Source organism: Berghia stephanieae, chromosome 4, assembly GCF_034508935.2.
Source record: "Berghia stephanieae isolate SIO BIC M18660-M18661 chromosome 4, UCSD_Bste_1.3, whole genome shotgun sequence".
Lineage (NCBI taxonomy): Eukaryota > Metazoa > Mollusca > Gastropoda > Nudibranchia > Aeolidiidae > Berghia > Berghia stephanieae.
The window spans coordinates 40,258,752-40,279,102 of NC_088363.1; the positions used below are offsets into that span (position 1 = coordinate 40,258,752).

Here is a 20,351-nt window from a genome sequence, read left to right on the forward strand (position 1 = left end):
ACCTGGTCCTTGGTTCGAGCCTCGCTCGGCGCATAGTTGAGTCCTTGGAAAAGGCTCTTTTCTCACTTTCTCTCATATAATATTGCCTAAAAGGCGTCATGTCATTACCTGCATGTCATCTGTTGGCGCTTTTTAAGGCGCTTTGAGCATGTTTAGTGGATATTGCACTATATAAAATTTCAATTTTTTTATTCTTTATTTATTTATTTTATTTATGTATTTATTTATTTATTTTTGGAAATTTTTCAGAAAATTTGGGTTACTGCTTTAAAAACCTTTATATTTTGTAATGGTCTGGATTATTTATAAAATATTATCTGGCAATCCTGTCAGGTTATTGTCCACGGTTATGAAGTTGGAGCATGAAACAGAAGGATCAATTTTAGTAAATTTCATGCGGCGATGTGGTCACGTGGTTTAACACTCGCATTCGGATCAGAAAATACTAAGTTCAAGTACCGCTCTAGGCGGGCATAGTAGAGTCAGCTCTCAACCCACATTATCTCAAAATACTCAGGTGTAAAATGAATAACAGCGTTGTCTTTCTCGGAAAAAAATAATTCTGATATCGCCCAATAGGCATCATGTCCCGTCCTACATGTTACTACAAGTCTTAGTGTAGCTGTTTTTAAAAAATAGAGCATCTGTATAACGCAATATCGACTAAACGTGCTCAAAGCGCTTTACAATGGTTCCCTGGTCAATAACAACACTTAACATGTAGGACGGGACATGTTGTTACTACAAGTGTTGATGTTTGCCAGGGACCACTTGTAAAGTGCTTTGAACACGATTTGTAGATATTGCTCTTTATAAAATCTCGAAGCTCCATTAAAAGAAAAATGATAACAAAATGGTAAAAAGGTGCGTGTCGATATTTAATTAAAACCAGTCAAGCTTAACACGTCAATCTTTAATCATTCGTAAGTCGTCGTCTTTCTTTAATATATCCTTTGTTTGTTTATTGTTGGCTTTTGAATTTTACACCTCTCATCATTAGAGACTCAATCACACCAGTTTAATGGGGGGACCACCGCCCATTCTTCGGGATTAATCTAGCGTATCCATTAACACACACACACACACACACACACACACACGCACACATACTCTATCTCTCTCTCACACACACGAACACATACTCTCTCTCTCTCTCTCTCTCTCTCTCTCTCTCTCTCTTTCTTTCTTTCTTTCTCTCTCACACACACACCCACCCACCCACACACACACACATACACACACACAGTCAATACACAGAAATAAACTCGTACATACACAAATTTAAATGAAAACTAGCAATCAAAGTCACAAATAAAAACAAGACACACTGACATGAACGCATACATCGATCATACACACAAACACACAGGCAAACATACACACACAGACACACACATAATTTACATTACAAATTCATTCACAGACACGAACACAAACAAAGTCGCACGTGAAAACAACAGCACCCAGAGACAGACATACATAAACACAATACACAAACACAGACATAAACACACACCCCACACACACACACAACCACACACACACACAAACACAGAGAGGTGCCAATGACACTCATATCTGATCAGATCGATCTGTTTCCCACATTATTGTGTTTTATATACGGCACTAGTATCGTTCTATTAAGCTTCTCAATTACTCTTGGATCTTGTAACCACCCTGTGAATACAATAGAATAGAAATTATTATTTATTATTTTGCTAATGTTGGATTTTCTGTCATCCCCTGGAATAGACATACAAAACCATATCATTGTATTTTATATAGGGCCACTGATATCGTTCTGCCAACCTTCTCAATTACTTTGTTATAATATTATGGATCTCGGAACCACCTTGTGAATACAATAGAATAAACATTATTATTTATTATTTTTCTAACAGTGGATTTTCTGGCAGACCCTGGAATAGACATACAACAACAAATAATTATATTGTATATACCGCCATTGATATCGTTCATCCAACTGTCTCAGTTATTTCTTTGTGTGGATCTTATAACCACCCCAAAATTTGGCCAGAAAACTCATTCTTCAAATATCGATTTATTTAAATGACCTTCGTCTGGGCAAAAAAACCTCAAACCTAGAACTTGGCAAAGTCTTCAAGGATATCCAAGGTTATGAGGGTTATTGAAATCGATCGATATTCGAAGTATGAGTTTTCTGGCCAAAGTTTTAAATACGTGTTTCTGCAGAGTACGGCAGTTAATGGGTTAAATACTTCAGATAATAATATCATAACGTTGACGATATAGATTTAATAATTATTATAGTGGTAATCATAACCACCCAATAGCCATAATTTAACCAGACTATTATTTCACCCATTCAGTGAATGCATCATCTGGACAGGACACACAACGGTATGTAATTTATTAATGAGACCAATATAGTTCAAGTGACCGTTTCATTTCTTCGTGTGGATTAGATATAATATAACGAATAATTCAGCAGCTGGATTTTGTTTCAACCATTTTGTACTGGAATCAAAGAGAGTCAACACAGTAAGTTCTTTACATTTATTCTTATTCTTATTCTTATTCTTATCATTTTTATTATTGTTATTATTATTATTATTATTATTATTATTATTATTATTATTATTATTATTATTATTATTATTATTATTATTATTATTATTATTATTATTATTATTATTATTAGACTATTATTATTATTATTATTATTATTATTATTATTATTATTATTATTATTATTATTATTATTATTATTTTTAGTATTATTATTATTATTATTATTATTATTATTATTATTATTATTTATTATTATTATTATTATTATCATTATTATTATTATTACTATTATTATTATTATTATCAATTTTCCTGGGGGGGGGGGGGGGGTTTGTCAAGAATATTACAGTGTCCCCCTTCTTTATCCCTATTAAAATACAGTCAGATCGAAAACGATATCTGACCATTGATGATCAAGTGCGCACACAAACCATTTTGGATTCTTACATAATTTTCTTAGATATGAGAATACGATGTTATAAGACAGTTTTAAACCAAAATCGAGAACTTATTGTCCTCGAGGTAAGACCTCGTCGGTTCAGTCTTTCAACTCTGGATAATTTCCAATAATATTGGTCAAAACTCGTATAAAGTCAGTCAAAAACTGTATAAGTTCTGTCAAAAATTGTATATCCGTCAAAAATCGTATAAGATCAGTCAAAATTCGTATACCATCAGTCACAATCGTATAAATCAGTCAAAAATTGCATGATGTTAGTCAAAATTGTAAATAATTTGATTAAAATTATTAATGATTCGTGGAAGAAGACGTTTATTTTTTTTATTTTTTTTTGTCAGCTTTTCTCCTCAAGTATATTCTATAACAGTGTGTACTTATTCTTACTAATTTATCCTCTTGGTGCTTCAACTTCATACATAAGGCCGACACAGTAGATCTTGAACCATCACGGTCTGCTGCCATCTTTGAAATCTGTCCCCAATGTCCGCTCCTGGGCCTTCATATCACTCTCCAATGTCCTTCTCCAGGACTTCAAGGGTCTCTCTCTCCTCCTTGTTCTCTCTTCTTTTTCTTTTTTTTTTTTGGTGCTTCAGTTACCCATAAGGCCGACACAGTTACCAGTAGATCTCCACCATCACTGTGTGCTGCAATCTTTGTCATCTGTCATTCCCCAAGTCCGCTCCTGGGCTTTTGTGTCACGCTCCAATGTCCTTCTCCACGTCTCCAAGGGTTTTCCTCTCCCTTGCTCTCTGTGAGTCAATCTGAAGGCCACCCTTGGTATAACATCATGGTTATCCAATAAATAACAAGGTGAAATTGAATGTTAATAAGCTTCAGTTTAAATAAACAAAAAAAAAACACAAACAAAAACAAAAACAAAAACAAAACAAAAAAACAACAGTAGACGTTTCGGATTTCTCCTTTAACAACTAAACACGATCAATGAAACACTACAGACGAATTATATATTATGTAAGAATCTCGTATATTTCATTCGTCTGGAGTGTTTCATTGATTTCGATTTGTTAATCAATGGGAAACTCGAAACGCCCACATTATCGGTTTACGTTTATTAAATTGAAATTTCCATTCAATTTTACATTGTTATTTTTTTTCTTTAAGATTCAATCAGAAACATTTACATTGATTCATCCAATGCGTACTTATAGCAATTCAAAATTGCTATTAAATTCTATGCGAAACGATCCATTATAAATGATTATTCAAACGTTACCACTACGACCCAATCCCATCCCAACTCCACCCCCTTAACCACCATAAGTGAATGGAAATCACACATCGTTTCTTATTAAATTAAAGCAAATGTTGCAGCTTGAAGCTCGTAGAAATTAAAAAAAAACAGCTAATTTTTATATAGCGCAATATACATTAAACGTGCTCAAAGGGCATTACAAAGGGTCCCTGACCAACACGTAACATGTCGAATGAGATATGACGCCTGATAGGTGATATTACATTGTTTTTCCGACAGAGACAACGCTGTTAACGACCAGGAATTCATTTTTCACCTGAGTACGGTGAGAGAATGTGAGTAAATAGCCTTTTCTAAGGACTCAACTATGCGCCGACAAGGCTTGGACCCGGGACCTTCCGATCCGAAAGCGAGTGTCAAATCACAAGAAATGAAAGTAATACTTTCAAGAATCAGTGCAAAATATCGTTCATTACAACAATGTAAAGACGAGCCGCAATTGTGTTCGGTTATCAGATCTGCAAAAAATTAGACGTCGATATAGACCATGTACAGTGTACCGTCAACTGGGGTAATTTTGTCCTAAGGGAAAACTTTGCCTCTTTAATTTTGGACCAATTAGAGTATATTTAGTTTTGTGGTAATTGTTTCCTTTTATAAAAGGTTCAGTCATTTAAATTAAATCAGGATAATAACTACAGCAAAGTTGAGATGACTAAAAATGCTCCAAATTTACAGATGCAAAGTTACCAATTAAGGCAAAATTGCCCCAGTTGACCCCAGTTCCAATAACTAAACTTCCATACTTTTATTTTGATGTCTTTCTCACCCTGACATAATACCTCCATGGGGCGACGGTCCATATAATGTTGTGATATCAAAGGCCCTCTGCTCTCATATGCATTGAACTTAGATAAAGAACAGACAATAAAACGCGTAATCCTGAACGGCGAAGTCAAGGTTAATTACGATATATAATCCATTTCATGTGGCAGCAGTTTATTCCCAGGAGAGATAAAGTAATATAATAAAATTATAATTGATTTTATGGACATTACAAATCACATGTAGGGGGTCACAATAGCTCAGTTTGTAGAGCCCTCGCTTCACACGCAAAGGGACAAAGATCTATCACGAGTGCAGTCGAGATTCTTTCTGATGCTGACTTCCCCCCCCCCCCCCCACCCCGAAATGTGGATTTAGAACTGATATTGAAGATATGCATTAAGGTAAAATACTCACAACATCCTCCAGTCGGATATAAAGTACCAACATACAAAACTATGTGTAACCTAGAATGTTTATAATCTGATTGATATAATTTAGTGAGAACTACTCATTATAATTGCTGTTTAAAAACAATAACAAAGAGTTGAGTGACGTCAATTTAGTTCTTCTATAATAAGGAATACGAAACTTTTTGGGGTTTTTTTTTTTACTAAGTAACAAATTGTACTTATTCTCCATTTCAATGTTAAATTTTGTTGTTATTTTCATATTTACGGCTATAAAATACATTTTATGCACCGAGTTCATTCCGACATAATAGGGCAGCGTAGCTCAGCGATAAGGTCTATTCATCGTACCCGAAAGGTACCGAGTTCGATGACCCGCCGCTGCGCTGTGTGGCCTTGAGAAAGTCACCTCATCCTAGCTCAATTTGCGGCTGACGACTTGGATATTCCAGTATTCCCTTGGAATAGACCCTAGAGAGAAAATTCCCTTATGGAATGGATAAAGGGATTTTAAAAAATAATGCCACTTTGAGCAGGTGCGTCACATTTTCTTTTCTTTTGTAATTTGACACAATCTGTCGTTTCCTGTGACTTGATACTCTTACATTACATAAATATATGGTTTAATGTGCGTATTGTCTTTTGTTCACTGCCAAATAATATAAAGGCTGTCCTAATATGGCAATTTAAAAAAGTAGTCCTTCAGAGCCATTAGGCTCATGAAGCCGGAGTTTATCCCGGTTTCTATAGCGTGAAACGGACAATACCGATTGCTTGCTAGTAAAGAGCTTTTCCAAGGACTCAACTATGCGCCGATCGAGGCTAGAACCCTGGATCTTCCGATCCGAAAGCGAGTGTCATATCACTAGACCACATAGCGCACCTACAATTTTGATACATACACTAGTATTTTCATGTGTTTCTTTCTGACTATATTATTCAAATATTACTGTAGCACGAAGGTGTTTTTTTTTAATAAAGAGACAACACTCAACATCTGCTAAGTCACATCAAGATAGAAATAAATGAGTTAATACTCTCAAACAATCTATTGACTTACTTGACTTACTTGGTTTATGTCTCTTGGCTCCTGGAGAACCATAGGGCCTCAACAGCACTCTTCCATTTTCGTCTATCCTTGGCACAGACCTTTGCCTCACTCCAGGTAATTTTGGAGACGCACAAATCTTGGTGACAGCCATAGAGAATGTATGTGGTGACAGCTTCTTCTCCTCCAAGTCAGTTTTGGACGACCAATCTATTAGACACCTTAAAATCGCAAGAGAAAATTTAAAGTTTAAAACAATTATGGGTATTGATCCTATGCGTCGAGGTAAGATAGTCACAACATCCGCCAGCCGGATAAAGCGTATAGATAGTATGCAGATTACGTCACTCAGGCCTTTGTTATTGTTTTTGCCATCCGCGTTTGTGAGTTGTTCTCACTAAACTGTATTAACCAGACTATAAAAGTTCATGGTTACACAGAGTTTGTGTGGTGGTCCGTTCTACTTCCGGAATGCAATGTTGTGAACTCATTGGCCAAGCGCATTCTATCTATACATAAATACAATTCATAAAACTTTGTAAGTAGTCTGATTGACACAGTTTAGTGGTTACTAATCACAACAAAATGGATATTTAAAAACAATATCAAAGTGCTGAGTTAATTTAATTTCGTTCCTTCTATTGTTCTTTGAGACATGCAAGATAAGTGTTTATATTTTTTTAAAGTCACTAAATATATTTTTAAAATGGCAGTTTGTTCTGAATGATGGCAATACAACTTAGCAGGTTTCGAACGTCAACTCCTTAAATGCAGTAGACGATCGTTTGTTCACGCTTGTTATGGCCACATTAAAATATGCATGTCGTTTGATATTTATACAATTATTAATGTCTGAATAATCTGCATTAGTTTTTGTTGATGTTAACTCTTGTTTATGTTTGTGCATTTTAGAAATTTTACGGCACACGTGCGACTTTCTCTCCCTCTCTCCCTTTCTCTCCCTCTCTCTCTCTCTCTCTCTCTCTCTCTCTCTCTCTCTCCCTCTCTCACCCAAATCGTTATAACAACTTAACCTTGTGTCAATATCGTGTAGTTGGATATCAATCATCGAATGGATCATTACATTGTTATCAATCACCGTTATCAACGACAGACATGATAAAGTCTGTTTGACAACACAAGACGACAAGAAGACGACGGTTTTGCTAAATGCAGTGGATCCAGCATTGACATGCTTCAAGTAAATATTAGTTTTGTTATTTACAGTCGTGTCTATTTATCTATACCCTTGTAATCAGGTTTAGCGAGCAATCCGAACAATTTGGTTTGAAATTGTCTTCTTTTGTCTATACATGCTGTTAATAGTTGAAGGATGGAAGTAATTGGGTAGGATTTGAGAAAAGAGAGAGAGAGAGAGAGAGAGAGAGAGAGAGAAAGAGAGAGAGAGAGAGAGAGAGAGAGGGAGAGAGAGAGAGAGAGAGAGAGATGATAAAGTCTGTTTGACAACACAAGACGGCAAGACGACGGCTTTGCTAAATGCGGTGGATCTAACATTGACATGCTTCAAGTAAATATTAGTTTTGTTATTTACAGTCGTGTCTATTTATCTATACCCTTGTAATCAGGTTTAGCGAGCAATCCGAACAATTTGGTTTGAAATTGTCTTGTTTTGTCTATACATGCTGTTAATAGTTGAAGAATGGAAGTAATTGGGTAGGATTTGAGAAAAGAGAGAGAGAGAGAGAGAGAGAAATAGAGAGAGAGAGGGAGAGAGAGAGAGAGAGAGAGAGAGAGAGAGAGAGATGATAAAGTCTGTTTGACAACACAAGACGACAAGACGACGGCTTTGCTAAATGCGGTGGATCTAACATTGACATGCTTCAAGTAAATATTAGTTTTGTACATACAGTCATGTCTACTTAATCAGACCCGTTATAAAGCGCTAGAGTCCTTTGTAAAGTGCTTTGGGTTCGTTAAATGGATATTGCCCTATTTAACTGTTAACGTTTTGAAAAGCAGTAGACATAGTTTTATTAATTGAAAGTGACCAATATCTCACACTCCTTGTTTTTTTGTTATACTCTTGAAACACGTTTTGCAAGCCAATTTCTCCTGACATAATATTATGCCAATTTGATGTGGTATGTTGTATCATCTGACTACCTTCATGATCAAGACATTATATCCGTAATGTTTAGCTTAACACGATGCGACTATAACTATAATTTATATTTACATAATGTTAATCTCTTTACCGTCTTTAGTTAGATAACATTTAAGACAACATTTTGGAAGTGTTTAGCTTAACACGATGTGATTGTATTTAACGGTTGCGTCAATCCAGATTTAAATTAATCATTAAGCCATTCTAAATCCCTTTTACTTGTGTTTATTTAACATTTATCTCTCAACCGCTCTGATTTAGATAAAATTTGTGAGAGAGAGAGAGATAGAGAGAGAGATAGAGAGAGAGAGAAAGAGAGAAAGAGAGATAGAGAGAGAGAGAGAGAGAGAGAGAGAGAGAGAGAGAGAGAGAGATGATAAAGTCTGTTTGACAACACAAGACGACAAGACGACGGCTTTGCTAAATGCGGTGGATCTAACATTGACATGCTTCAAGTAAATATTAGTTTTGTACATACAGTCATGTCTACTTAATCAGACCCGTTATAAAGCGCTAGAGTCCCTTTGTAAAGTGCTTTGGGTTCGTTAAATGGATATTGCCCTATTTAACTGTTAACGTTTTGAAAAGCAGTAGACATAGTGAAGCAATTATTTCTTAGAATGTTTAAGTCACGTTTTGAAAGAATTATAAATACCGGGTCTTATTTCACTCCACCATAACAACACATTTTAACGGTTTCGCCCAGAAATCGGTATCACTGATGCGATTCGATCTTCGTGAAAGTCCGGATCGTGCAGCTGGCATTGTGCGCTAAAACCCGCCATTGTGACCCAAAGATATGAAATTTGATCCCCTGAAGAAGAAAACTCATTTTCTCCGTGGATGATTTTGCCTGAAATTTTTAATTGTTTTTCTTTTTTGAGACTGTGAGGCTGTATGGTCTTGAGAAAGAAAACTTGAAGAAGAAAACTCATTTTCTCCGTGGATGATTTTGCCTGAAATTTTTAATTGTTTTTCTTTTCTGAGACTGTGAGGCTGTATGGTCTTGAGGTATGACCCTCGCTTTCGGATCGGAAGGTCATGGTTCGAGCTTTGCTCGGCGCATAGTTTTGTCTTTGGAAAAGACTCTCTGTTCAGGTGTTAAATGAGTACCTGGTTGTTAACAGCGATGTCTCTGTCAGGAAAAATGTTTTATCGCCTAACAGACGTCATGTCTCGTACTATATGTTACATGTTGCTGTTGGTCAGGGACCCTTGTAAAGCGCTTTGAGCACGTTTTAGGATATTGCTCGACATAAAAACTTACGTTTTTGGGGGATCTTTATTCATTATAAAGAAACATCAGATTTACTGGGAAGTTTGTCTTTTATCTTCAAGTATAACTTGGTTACATTTACTACTTTTGAACTTGATGCTGAAATTTTGGCGGTTCTCAACCTTAATCGTTCAATTCAAAAGCTGTATCCAAACAGCCATTTTGCCCCGTGTGAGAAAGAAAAGGATTTTTAAAACATTCAACATATTATTTCCAAGTGCAACTTAGCAACATTCCTTAGTTTTTCAAATTGTCCATGTAATGAGAAATACTGGAAATTGTGGGGGTCTAACGGAAGCCATCGTTAACTTATAGCCTGACACTGACGAAAAAATGACGTCAAAATGCCAGGCTTTGGCCGCAAAAGAAAACAACTCGGGAGTTGTATTCAATAGTCAACTCTACTAACGAGAACTCACCAGACACAACACAAACCTAAAAAATGACGTCAAACTATAAGTCTTAGAGGGTTCTAGTGTCAGGTTATATGTTAACGATGACTACGCTAAAACCCACTAAAATCCATACCTTTACGTCATTTTCAGGTTTGTGGACCGCCTAGTGAGTTGTCTTTGGTATTGGTTAAGGAAACAAGTGATCCCATTGGTTGAACTGTGTTTTCTAGTGGCCAAAGACTTGTCTTTTGACGTCATTCTATGGTCAGTAGCAGGCCACGAGTTTACGAAGGCCACGCTCTGACGTAGCCATCGTTAACTTATAGCCTGACACTAGACTTATAGTTTGAAGTCAGTTTTTAAGTTCTTGCAGCGTCTACTGAGTTGTTAATGGTGCTCAAGGAAACAAGTGATCCTATTGGTTGAACTATTGAATAAAAGTCACGATTTGTTTTCTTTTGTGGCCAAAGACTTGCCTTTTGATGTCATTTTTTTTGGTCAGTATGTAGCCATCACAGCTTTTGAAATGGCATGCTACAGAAAAATACTCATAATATCATGGACTGAAAAACAAACAAAGAAGTCCTGAGAAGGATCGGAATAAAATCACCAATTCTTCTTCAAACTGTAAAGAAATTGAAACTGAACTATTTTGGCCACACGACTCGCCACGAATCATTAGAAAAGCACATTCTGCAGACAAGGGTAGACGGCAAGAGAGGAAGAGGTAGACAAACAAGAAGCTGGGAACAAGATATATGTGAATGGCTGGGAATGACAGCAACTCAAGCAAGTAGAGTGGCGGAAAACCGTAATCTGTTTCGCAAGAAAGTTCGGGAAGCAACGTCCTACGCAGGATCAGCTGACTAGATGATGTAGCCATCGTTAAGTTATAGATAGTTCGAAGATGACGTCACTCAGGCCTTTGTTATTGTTTTTGCCATCCGCGTTTGTGAGTTGTTCTCACTAAACTGTATTAAACAGACTATAAAAGTTCATGGTTACACAGAATTTGTGTGTTGGTCCGTTATACTTCCGGATGGCAATGCTGTGAACTCCTTGGCCAAGCGCATTCTATCTATAGCGTAGCCATCGTTATGTATAGCCTGATACTGAAATCCAAAAGGATGGCAGTTTGACGTCATTATTTGGTTTTTGCACGGCCTAGTGAGTTGTCGTTAGTAGAGCTCATGGAAACAAGTCATTTCATTGGTTGAACTATTGAATACAACTCACGATTTGTTTTCTTTTGTGGCAAAAGACTAGCATTTTGACGTCATTTTTGGTCAGTATTAGGCAGTATACATTTCAACGTCTCTATCCAAACAATCATTTTGCTACTTGTGAGGAGCTAAAACATTCAAAACTCAACACATTACTTTCAACTGGACGCTTCGTGCCAACACCTGCAATCAATGGGCGATTATTTATCGATCTCAAATCACCATCAAGGGAATTGGAGGCCACGGAAGTCGGCGATTCCTCGACCGTGGAAAACGATCAAAAAAGACGATCTAGCATCAATCAAGCGTGGATAGAGAGAGAGAGAGAGAGAGAGAGAGAGAGAGAGAGAGAGAGAGAGAGAGAGAGGGAGAGAAAAGAAAAAAAAAGAGAGAGAGAGAGAGAGAGAGAGAGAGAGAGAGAGACGAATTGTATGATAATGATTATGGCTATGTGAGTGGCTGTGAGGGATAAGCTTCATAAGAAGATGGGAGATGGAGATGGGGGTGGGGGGGGGGGGACGGATTATTTGAAAAAAAAAGGACTAGAATGGGGAAAAGTAGGTAGAATAAAAATAAAGTAGTGAATATTTTAATTTTGACGGCTTAACTGATTATTGTAGGCTCATTAGGAAGCGCTATGGGGATTGTCTAAGGAGCTGTTTTTTAGGTTTAAAAAAAAAAGTTTAAAAATATAAAAAAGGGCTTCAAACACCCCCCCCCCCCACCCTAAAAAAATACCCCCCCCCCCCCCCCCCCAAAAAAAAATAATGAGATTTTATATAAAGCAATATCCACTAAACGTGCTCAAATCGCTTGAAAAAGGGTTCATGACCAACAGCAACACCTAACATGTAGAACGAGATATGACGCCTGTTAGGCGGTATTACATTTTTTTTTCCGACAGGGACACCGCTGTTAACGGTCAGGTACCCATTTTATACTTGGGTATGGTGAGAGAATGTAAGGACTCAGCTATGTGCCGAGCGAGGCTCGAGCTCAGGACCTTCCTATCCGAAAACGAGTGTCATACCACTAGACCACATAGCCTCACAATATATCAACTAGAATATTTCCGGCTCAAATCCATCATCGACTTATTACCAAAAATAAAATTAAAACGTTAATTCATCACTTTAAATCCAGCCAGATGTAACGTCTTAACAGTTTTGTTATGAGCTGAAGAAGATGTTGAGCCCGAAACGTTTCTTGTTTGGCTATACGTTCATTTTTTAAATGACTTTCTATTCATTTTTTGTATCTTACATTAAACATAATTCGAGTTTCGTATTTTTGATCAAACATTTAACTTTTAGCGATACTGTATATAGTACTATTAAAGAGACAATGAGTCACATTGATTTTCATAGTAGCAACAGTGTATTGTCTGCGATTCTCAGATTTTCTTTCATATCATTGTTTGAATTTGTGAGTGTGTGTATGTGGGTGGGTATGGGTTTGGATGGGTGTGGCTGTCTGTTTTTAATATTTTTATTCGAACGTAGACGATATTTTGTAAATGTCATAACACCTAACATTTCAAATTTGTGAAAGGCAAAAGTAAAGTTATCTGTTGTGAGGCTTTGTGGTCCTGTGCAATGACACTCATCATCCGACGGGTTGATCCGTGGTTCGAGTTCCACTCCGGGCCTCACACAGTTGAATCACTTCCCACATGCTCTCATCGCATTCAGGTGTAAAATGATTATCCAGCTGGCAACAACCTTCCTTCCATTGTCCTAGATGATAAATTTTGTTATTTAATTACAATTATATCTTTCGAATGGAAAACATCTCCCTTTCTATGTTGCACTGCTAAAGATGTAAATGAACCAGAGGCAATTGTTAAATCATTAGACCAACCACTTCACAAAAAGAATGAGAAGAAGAAGAGAAAGAAGAAGAAGAAGAAGAAGAGGAGGAGGAGAAAGAAGAAGAGGAGGAAGAAGAGGAGGAGGAAGAGGAGGAGGAAGATAAAGAAGAAGAAGAAGAAGAAGAAGAAGAAGAAGAATAAAAGAAGAAGAAGAAGAAGAAGAAGAAGAAGAAGAGAGAGAAGAGGAAAATGAAAAAGAAGAAAGAAGAGGAAAATGAAAAATTATAATAATAATAATAATAATAATAATAATAATAATAATAATAATAATAATAATAATAATAATAATAATAATAATAATGATGATGATGATGATAGTAATAATAAATGGAAGAAGAAGAAGAAGAAGAAGAAGAAGAAGAAGAAGAAGAAGAAGAAGAAGAAGAAGAAGAAGAAGAAGAAGAAGAAGAAGAAGAAGAAGAAGAGTATAATAAAAAAAAGAATAATAGCGTATAATGCTAATGAAAGGCCAAGATTGATAGACCTTTTGTGACAAGGGCATAGATTGCCCATTGTCCTCGTGAGTCTCTCTCATGTGGAATTTACATAGCTGACGGGACAGGGTAAACTAGACATTTCTCGCCCTCTGATCACGCGGAAAGATCAATGTTTAGAAGTCCAACCCTCCGGGTTAATCCCAGCTTGAAGAGCGCAAACAGCCTTTCGAATAATCTTTACTGATCTGCAAAAGGGGAAAATAATGGTTTATTGAGTGGCTGGCAAAAAAAAAAAGGAGAGAAATTAAATACGTTTGTGTGTCGATGTAAAGTCAAAACTGTTCATTTTAATACATAGATTGTATTGCTTGTGAATTGATTGTTTGTGCGTGTGTGTGTGTGTGTGTGTGTGTGTGTGTGGATGTGTGTGTGTGTGCGTGTTACTGTCCACTTTGTAGCATTTACGTTAGTGAAACGAGAAGCATTTTTCACTTAAATGTTCACGTGTTTTATGTAATACTTAAGTTAGTAAACCGCACTTTTATGGTTTTCCTATTTTAATACAATTTAGATTTTTACAGTAAATTACTCAAGAATTCTACATGTGAGGGTGTACCACAAATCCCGCGTTTTGATTGGTCATAATTTACTGGCTTGGGAGCTCATCTTGACAGTGTCTCGTCTTGTAGCAAAATTAATGCAATGTTAAGCGTGATCCGTAGCCGGATGGGTCAGAACGTAGCCATCGTTATGTTATGCCTGACACTGAAATCCAAAGGGACTGGCAGTTTGACGTCATTATTTGGTTTTTGCACCGCCTAGTGAGTTGTCGTTAGTCGTGCTCATGTAAGTTATTTCATAGGTTGAACTATTGAATACAACTCATGATTTGTTTTCTTTTGTGGCAAAAGACTGGCATTTTTTGGTCAGTGCCAGGCCATAACTTTACGAAGGCCACGGTCAGAATGATCTTGTAAAATTCCTGTCCTGGCGTTATGTCTTTGAATAAAGCTCTTAACACGTATTACCCCACTCGACTCAGATGTGAATGAGTACCATAACTACATGCAGTTGTGGGTATTGTCTAGGAGTGCTAGTAGAAAAAGAACGCCAAACTGTCAACGAGCTTTGAATGGAACGGAGATATTGTTCCGTATAGCTTGCGAGGATAATAATCAAAGCTTTGTGAAGAGCATTGATAATAAAGCATTGCGGATATTTCGTGGCACAGTCTAATCTTCTAAACAATCTGATTTCCTGTCAATGTGGATTTTGATATATTCTTTTGACGCCGAAGAATGAAAATATCTCGGTCTTTGTTCAAATACCCCATGCACCGTTAGTCTATACAATATCCCCGTGTGGAGATAAAATCCAATCAACTTCACAGTTCATTTCGTCTCTTCAAGCATATCGAAATGTAATCTAACTAAATCGGTTAACTGACGAATTCTGGAAAACAGGTATTTAAAAATTGGGTCAGAAAACTCGTCCTTCATTTATAGAACGATTTAAATGACCCTCATCATGGCAAAAACTTTCAAACCTGGGACTTCGAGAAGTCTCTCTTAAATCCCAGGTTAGAGAGGTTTTTTTTTTCTTTCTCCCAAGACGAGAGTCATTTAAATCGATGGATAATTGAAGGACGAGTATTTTCTGATCAAATTTTTTGACAGATGTTTTTTTCCAGGGTACGGCAGTTAGCTGGTTAATTGGTTTAAATTTTTGACATTATGATTAATCACATTGTCATAAAGGGGGTCCCGATAGCTCAGTTGGTAGAGCACTCGCCTCACACGCAAAGTGACCGAGATCGATCCCATGTGCAGTCGATATTGTTTTTTCTGACCCGCCTGTCCACATATCAGTGAATGGGTAGCTGAGTCTGTTAGATTTGGCGAAAAGTACTTTGCGATAGACTAGCGTCCTATCCAAAGGATAGCAAGCAATTGCTATTGTCCCTTTCACATTATAGAAACTGGGATAAACTCTGCCTCCATGAATCGAATGAAGGACATTGTCATAAAAGAATATATTTCAATTGGCTTGCTGATCTATTTAAAAAGAAAAACACTGTGATTCACACGTGAGATCATATCATCTCAATCTCGACTTATATTAGCATTAAATTACGCAATATCCACTAAACGTGCTCAAAGCGTTTTACAAGGGGCCCCTAGCCAACGACGAGACAAATGACGCTTGTTAAGCAATATTGCATTTTTTCCCGACAGAGACACAGCTGATAACGTGCGGCTATTTGGTCTAGTGGTATGACACTCGCTTTCTGATTGGAAGGTCCTGGGTTCGAGCCTCATGCTCGGCGCATAGTTGAGCCTTGGAAAAGGCTCTTGACTCACATTCTCTCACCGTATTCAGGTGTAAAATGAGTACCTGGCCGTTAACAGCGTTGTCTTTGTCCGAAAAATTGTAATATCGCCTAACAGGCGTCATGTCCCGTCCTACATGTTAAATGTTGCTGTTGACCAGGGAGCCCTTGTAAAGCGCTTTGAGCACATTTAGTGGATATTGCGCTATATAAAGCTCAATTATAGTCGTTTTACAACTGCCTGAGTACGTTGAGAGATTGTGCGTAAAGGACTCAACTATGCGCCTATCAGAGCGTGACTCGAACCCTGAACTTTACGGTTCAAAGGCGAGTATTATACCACTAGACCGTACAGCAGCACAATAGTCAATAGTCTGATGTCACGTCCGTCCAGCAACAAGCAGCTTGGTTCTAAACAAAGAAAATCGGTATTTTTATTCTTCATGCTGGCTAGAACTTTTTCACATGTCGTGTGATTAGAATGTATAAAAGTCAAAACATGATCAGATTTATAATGTTTTTCTCCTCTGGATACACCGTTATGCTCTTCGGAGAAGTATTTCATAAGGGCGTACGCCATTGTTCCGATAGTTTAGAACCAGTTATTAAGTTACTATGCGGCATTACGAGGGAAGTGACGTCACAACTGTTGAAGCCTATTGATTGAGCAATGAATTCATATACAAGTAGACAGGTTTCCAATCCAGTAATGTAAATGTTGCTGCTTGAAGCTCAAATAAATAAATAACAATGTGATATTGAATGTCACCTTCAATTTAATAAACGAAAACATAATATGGACGTTTCGGATTTCCCCTTTATTAACAAAACACGTTGAATGTAGAACTACAGACGAATAAATTTGTAATAATAATAATAATAATAATAATAATAATAATAATAATAATAATAATAATAATAATAATAATAATAATAATAATAATACACATTTATATAGCGCTCATTCTCGTGTAAAACACAAGCTCTGGGCACTTTACAATATGAATATCAATTTTAAGTGAAAAAAATAAAATAATAATAATAATTCATAGCCAAATCAAGGATTCATAGAGCCAATAAAAACAAATACAGTAAAAATGTGTCTTACGATTCTTTTTAAAGGTAGGTAAAGACTTGAACTCCCTCAGACCACGTGGTAGTTCAACAACCTAACCATCCCCTTTTAATAAGTTTAGATTGGGTGGGAATGAAGTATGATAATTTTTATTGGTTTGAGAGTATATATGCGTCTCTATATGTATATGTGTGGTCTAGTTGTATCACACTCGTCTTTGGAATCCGAAGGTCCTGGGTTCGAGTCCCGATCTGAGCGACGCATAATTGAATCCTTGGAAGACGTTTTTTTATATACATTCTCTCATCGTATCCAAGTAATATTACTGCCTGTCCGTTAACAGCGTTGTCTCCGTTGGAAACAAAGATTGTAATTTCGCCCAACAGGCATCACGCCATGTCCAACATGTTAAGTGTTTTGTTGGCTTGGGACCCATTGTAAAGCGCTTTGAGCACGGTCTCAGTGGATATCGCGCGATATATAAGCATACGTTAAAAATATATTTACATTACAACAATGAGCCAATAAGAATTTGGGTCAACAGACTTGCAAATATGTAAACGTCAGGTGTGTCACAAGTTTTATAATAAATTATTTAAGACCAGAGCTGCCTAATTGAAATTTTAAAAATTAGTAGTTTGCGAGAGAAAAAAAGAAAAATTCACTTTAAATAGCTTCACAAATAAACAATTTGCTCTTGGGGTGGTCCAAAAATGCTTCAAAGTCCTGAGTATAGGTTCTAAGAAACTAAACTTTCTTTTTTTTTAAACAAGATTTATTGAGTCAAAGTAGCGACCTATGCAACTCTGAAGCCGGAGACAAACAATCGTATTTTTACGAATTTTTCGAGTACTAGGCAGGCCTGTTTAAGGCTGACGAGATGCCCCGACCTGTCAAACAGTGTCAAGATTTTTCAGAAGGGCAATCACGGCATGTAAATTTCACTGTTTATTTAGAGCTTGTTATAATATTATTTACATTGTTTGACAACGAATCCCGTCTGTTTTTTCAGACCTTCCTACTACTACGAAACATCCGTAGAAATACGAAATTTTGGTTCCATTTTCAGAAATTCGTGAGCATCAGCTCAAAGTCATTAAAACTTATTTAAAACGACGGTTGAATGTCAGACTACATAATTAAAATAAAATTTGAAGTGTTATTTATTCTTTGTGAAAGTAAATTAATTGTTGATCTATAAATTTAACTATAGATAGAACGAAGATGACGTCACTCAGATCTTTGGGGTTTTTTAGGGGGTTTTTTTGCCACCCATTATTGTGAATAATTCTCACTAAACTGTACTAACCAGACTATATATGTTAAACGTTACACATAGTTTTGTGTGTTGATCCGTCATACTTCCGGATGGCAATGTTGTGAGTTTCTTGGGCAGGCGCACACTATCTAAAGCGACTACAATTTTATCTTATAAAAACAACCAATATTTTTTCTAAATAGGCAGGTCTGGTATAATCATAATTTGAAAGTAAAATAGGTTAACATCTATAGAATGAATAATTTTCAAGACATACATCTGTTGGTGACATCAAGATTAATCCTGTCTGTTTAATCATTAGAAAGAAAAATGGGTCAAAATCTCATAGCATGGAAAATTATAATATGACATAGTTTTTGGGTGGCATCAAGATTTTGGGTTAATGCCGACAATTGATATTGGGATCTCAGATAATTCGGACCGTCATGAATAATATCAAGGGAGGGCATACAAAAATGCATGGGAGGAGTACCCTACTCTGGAAAAACCCATACTTTAAAATGTGCCCATAAAACTCATCCTTTAAATATCGATCGATTTAAATGACCCTCATTTTTGCAAAAGCTCTCAAACCTGGGACTTCTCTCTCTCTCTCTCTCTCTCTCTATATATATATATATATATATATATCTTTCCTCTCTCTCTCTCTCTCTCTCTCTCTATATATATATATATATATATATATATATATATATATATATATATTTTTTTTTTTTTTTTATCTCTTTATGCTTATCTCTCTATATCTCTCTCTTTCTTTTTCTCTCTCATTCTCAGCCCCCCCCCCTTTTCTCTCTCTCTCTCTCTCTCTCTCTCTCTCTCTCTTCTCTCTCTCTCTCTCTCTCACTCTTCATCTCTTAATTAAAACTACAATCAACCAATCACTCAAACATACATTGATTTCGCAAATTACACATTTTAAAGATCAACTCCTTAGTACAACAAAGACACAATCAGTGCTTGCTGTGTTGAAAACGGCTTTAAAAAGCTAACAGGAAACCTTTTATAAGACAAAAGACATATTCAACAGTAATCGTGGGTTTACAGATTATCTCAATCGTGCTGTGTTACCGTACACGGACAAAACCACGTATTTACAATTGTGGCCAGAAAAATCGTCCCTCAATATATCAATCGATAAAAATTATCCTCATCTTGGCAAAAACTCTCAAACCTGGGAATTCGCAAAGTCCAAGCTTTTAGGGTGTTTGCCAAGATGACGTAAATTTAATTAATCGATCGATATTTGAAGGACGACTTTTCTGGCCAAAATTTTTAATATGCGTTATTTCAGAATACGGTAGCACCATGCAGTTGGCGCTCACTACAGTATACATATTCTTATCTTTAATTGGCTACTGTCTAAATCAAAATGACATATATCTTTTTTTTTCAAGGTAGTTAAGTACAATTCTCAAAGTGTGTTTAACCTTTCGTCTGATTTACCAGTCTATTCATCAGGAGGCATTTAATTAACGATGTTGTTTCTAAATCTAATTATCCACCTGTTTTTTTTGCAACTATCGCCCTTTTTTAATTAAACAGTTATCGAGCAGACAAAACACACACAATGTGTCCAAAACAGATAATTCGCCCCAATTCAGCGTATAAAAGCTTTTGCGATTGAACACTTTGAATCAGGCCGGTGGAACTCGACCCTCTACCACCACCACCAAAACGCTTTGATTTTTAAATCTATATTTTTTGGGGAGTCAGTTCTTTTCGTAATCCAGATCATCATACTCTTCACCATGATGGTAAGTACTTCATTCTTATGGAGAGAAAGATAAAGGGAGTAAATGTGACTCATAAATAAAGTGACAACACAAAAAA

At 36.5% G+C, this 20,351-nt stretch overlaps 2 protein-coding genes and 1 long non-coding RNA gene across 5 annotated transcripts in view; 2 read left to right on the top strand and 1 right to left on the bottom strand.

Moving 5' to 3' along the window:
* LOC144970560 (uncharacterized) overlaps positions 1-20,351 on the bottom strand; it is a gene marked incomplete in the record, with an annotated part of 124,031 nt that overhangs the window by 83,766 nt on the left and 19,914 nt on the right.
* LOC144970562 (uncharacterized) overlaps positions 1-20,351 on the top strand; it is a 90,727-nt gene that overhangs the window by 1,725 nt on the left and 68,651 nt on the right. The gene's annotated exons all lie outside the window — the stretch shown is intronic.
* On the top strand, positions 1,604-6,731 carry LOC144970564 (uncharacterized). The gene is made up of 3 exons (XR_013644989.1): positions 1,604-1,679; positions 2,215-2,523; positions 6,609-6,731. It is a non-coding gene; the product is annotated as an uncharacterized LOC144970564 (long non-coding RNA).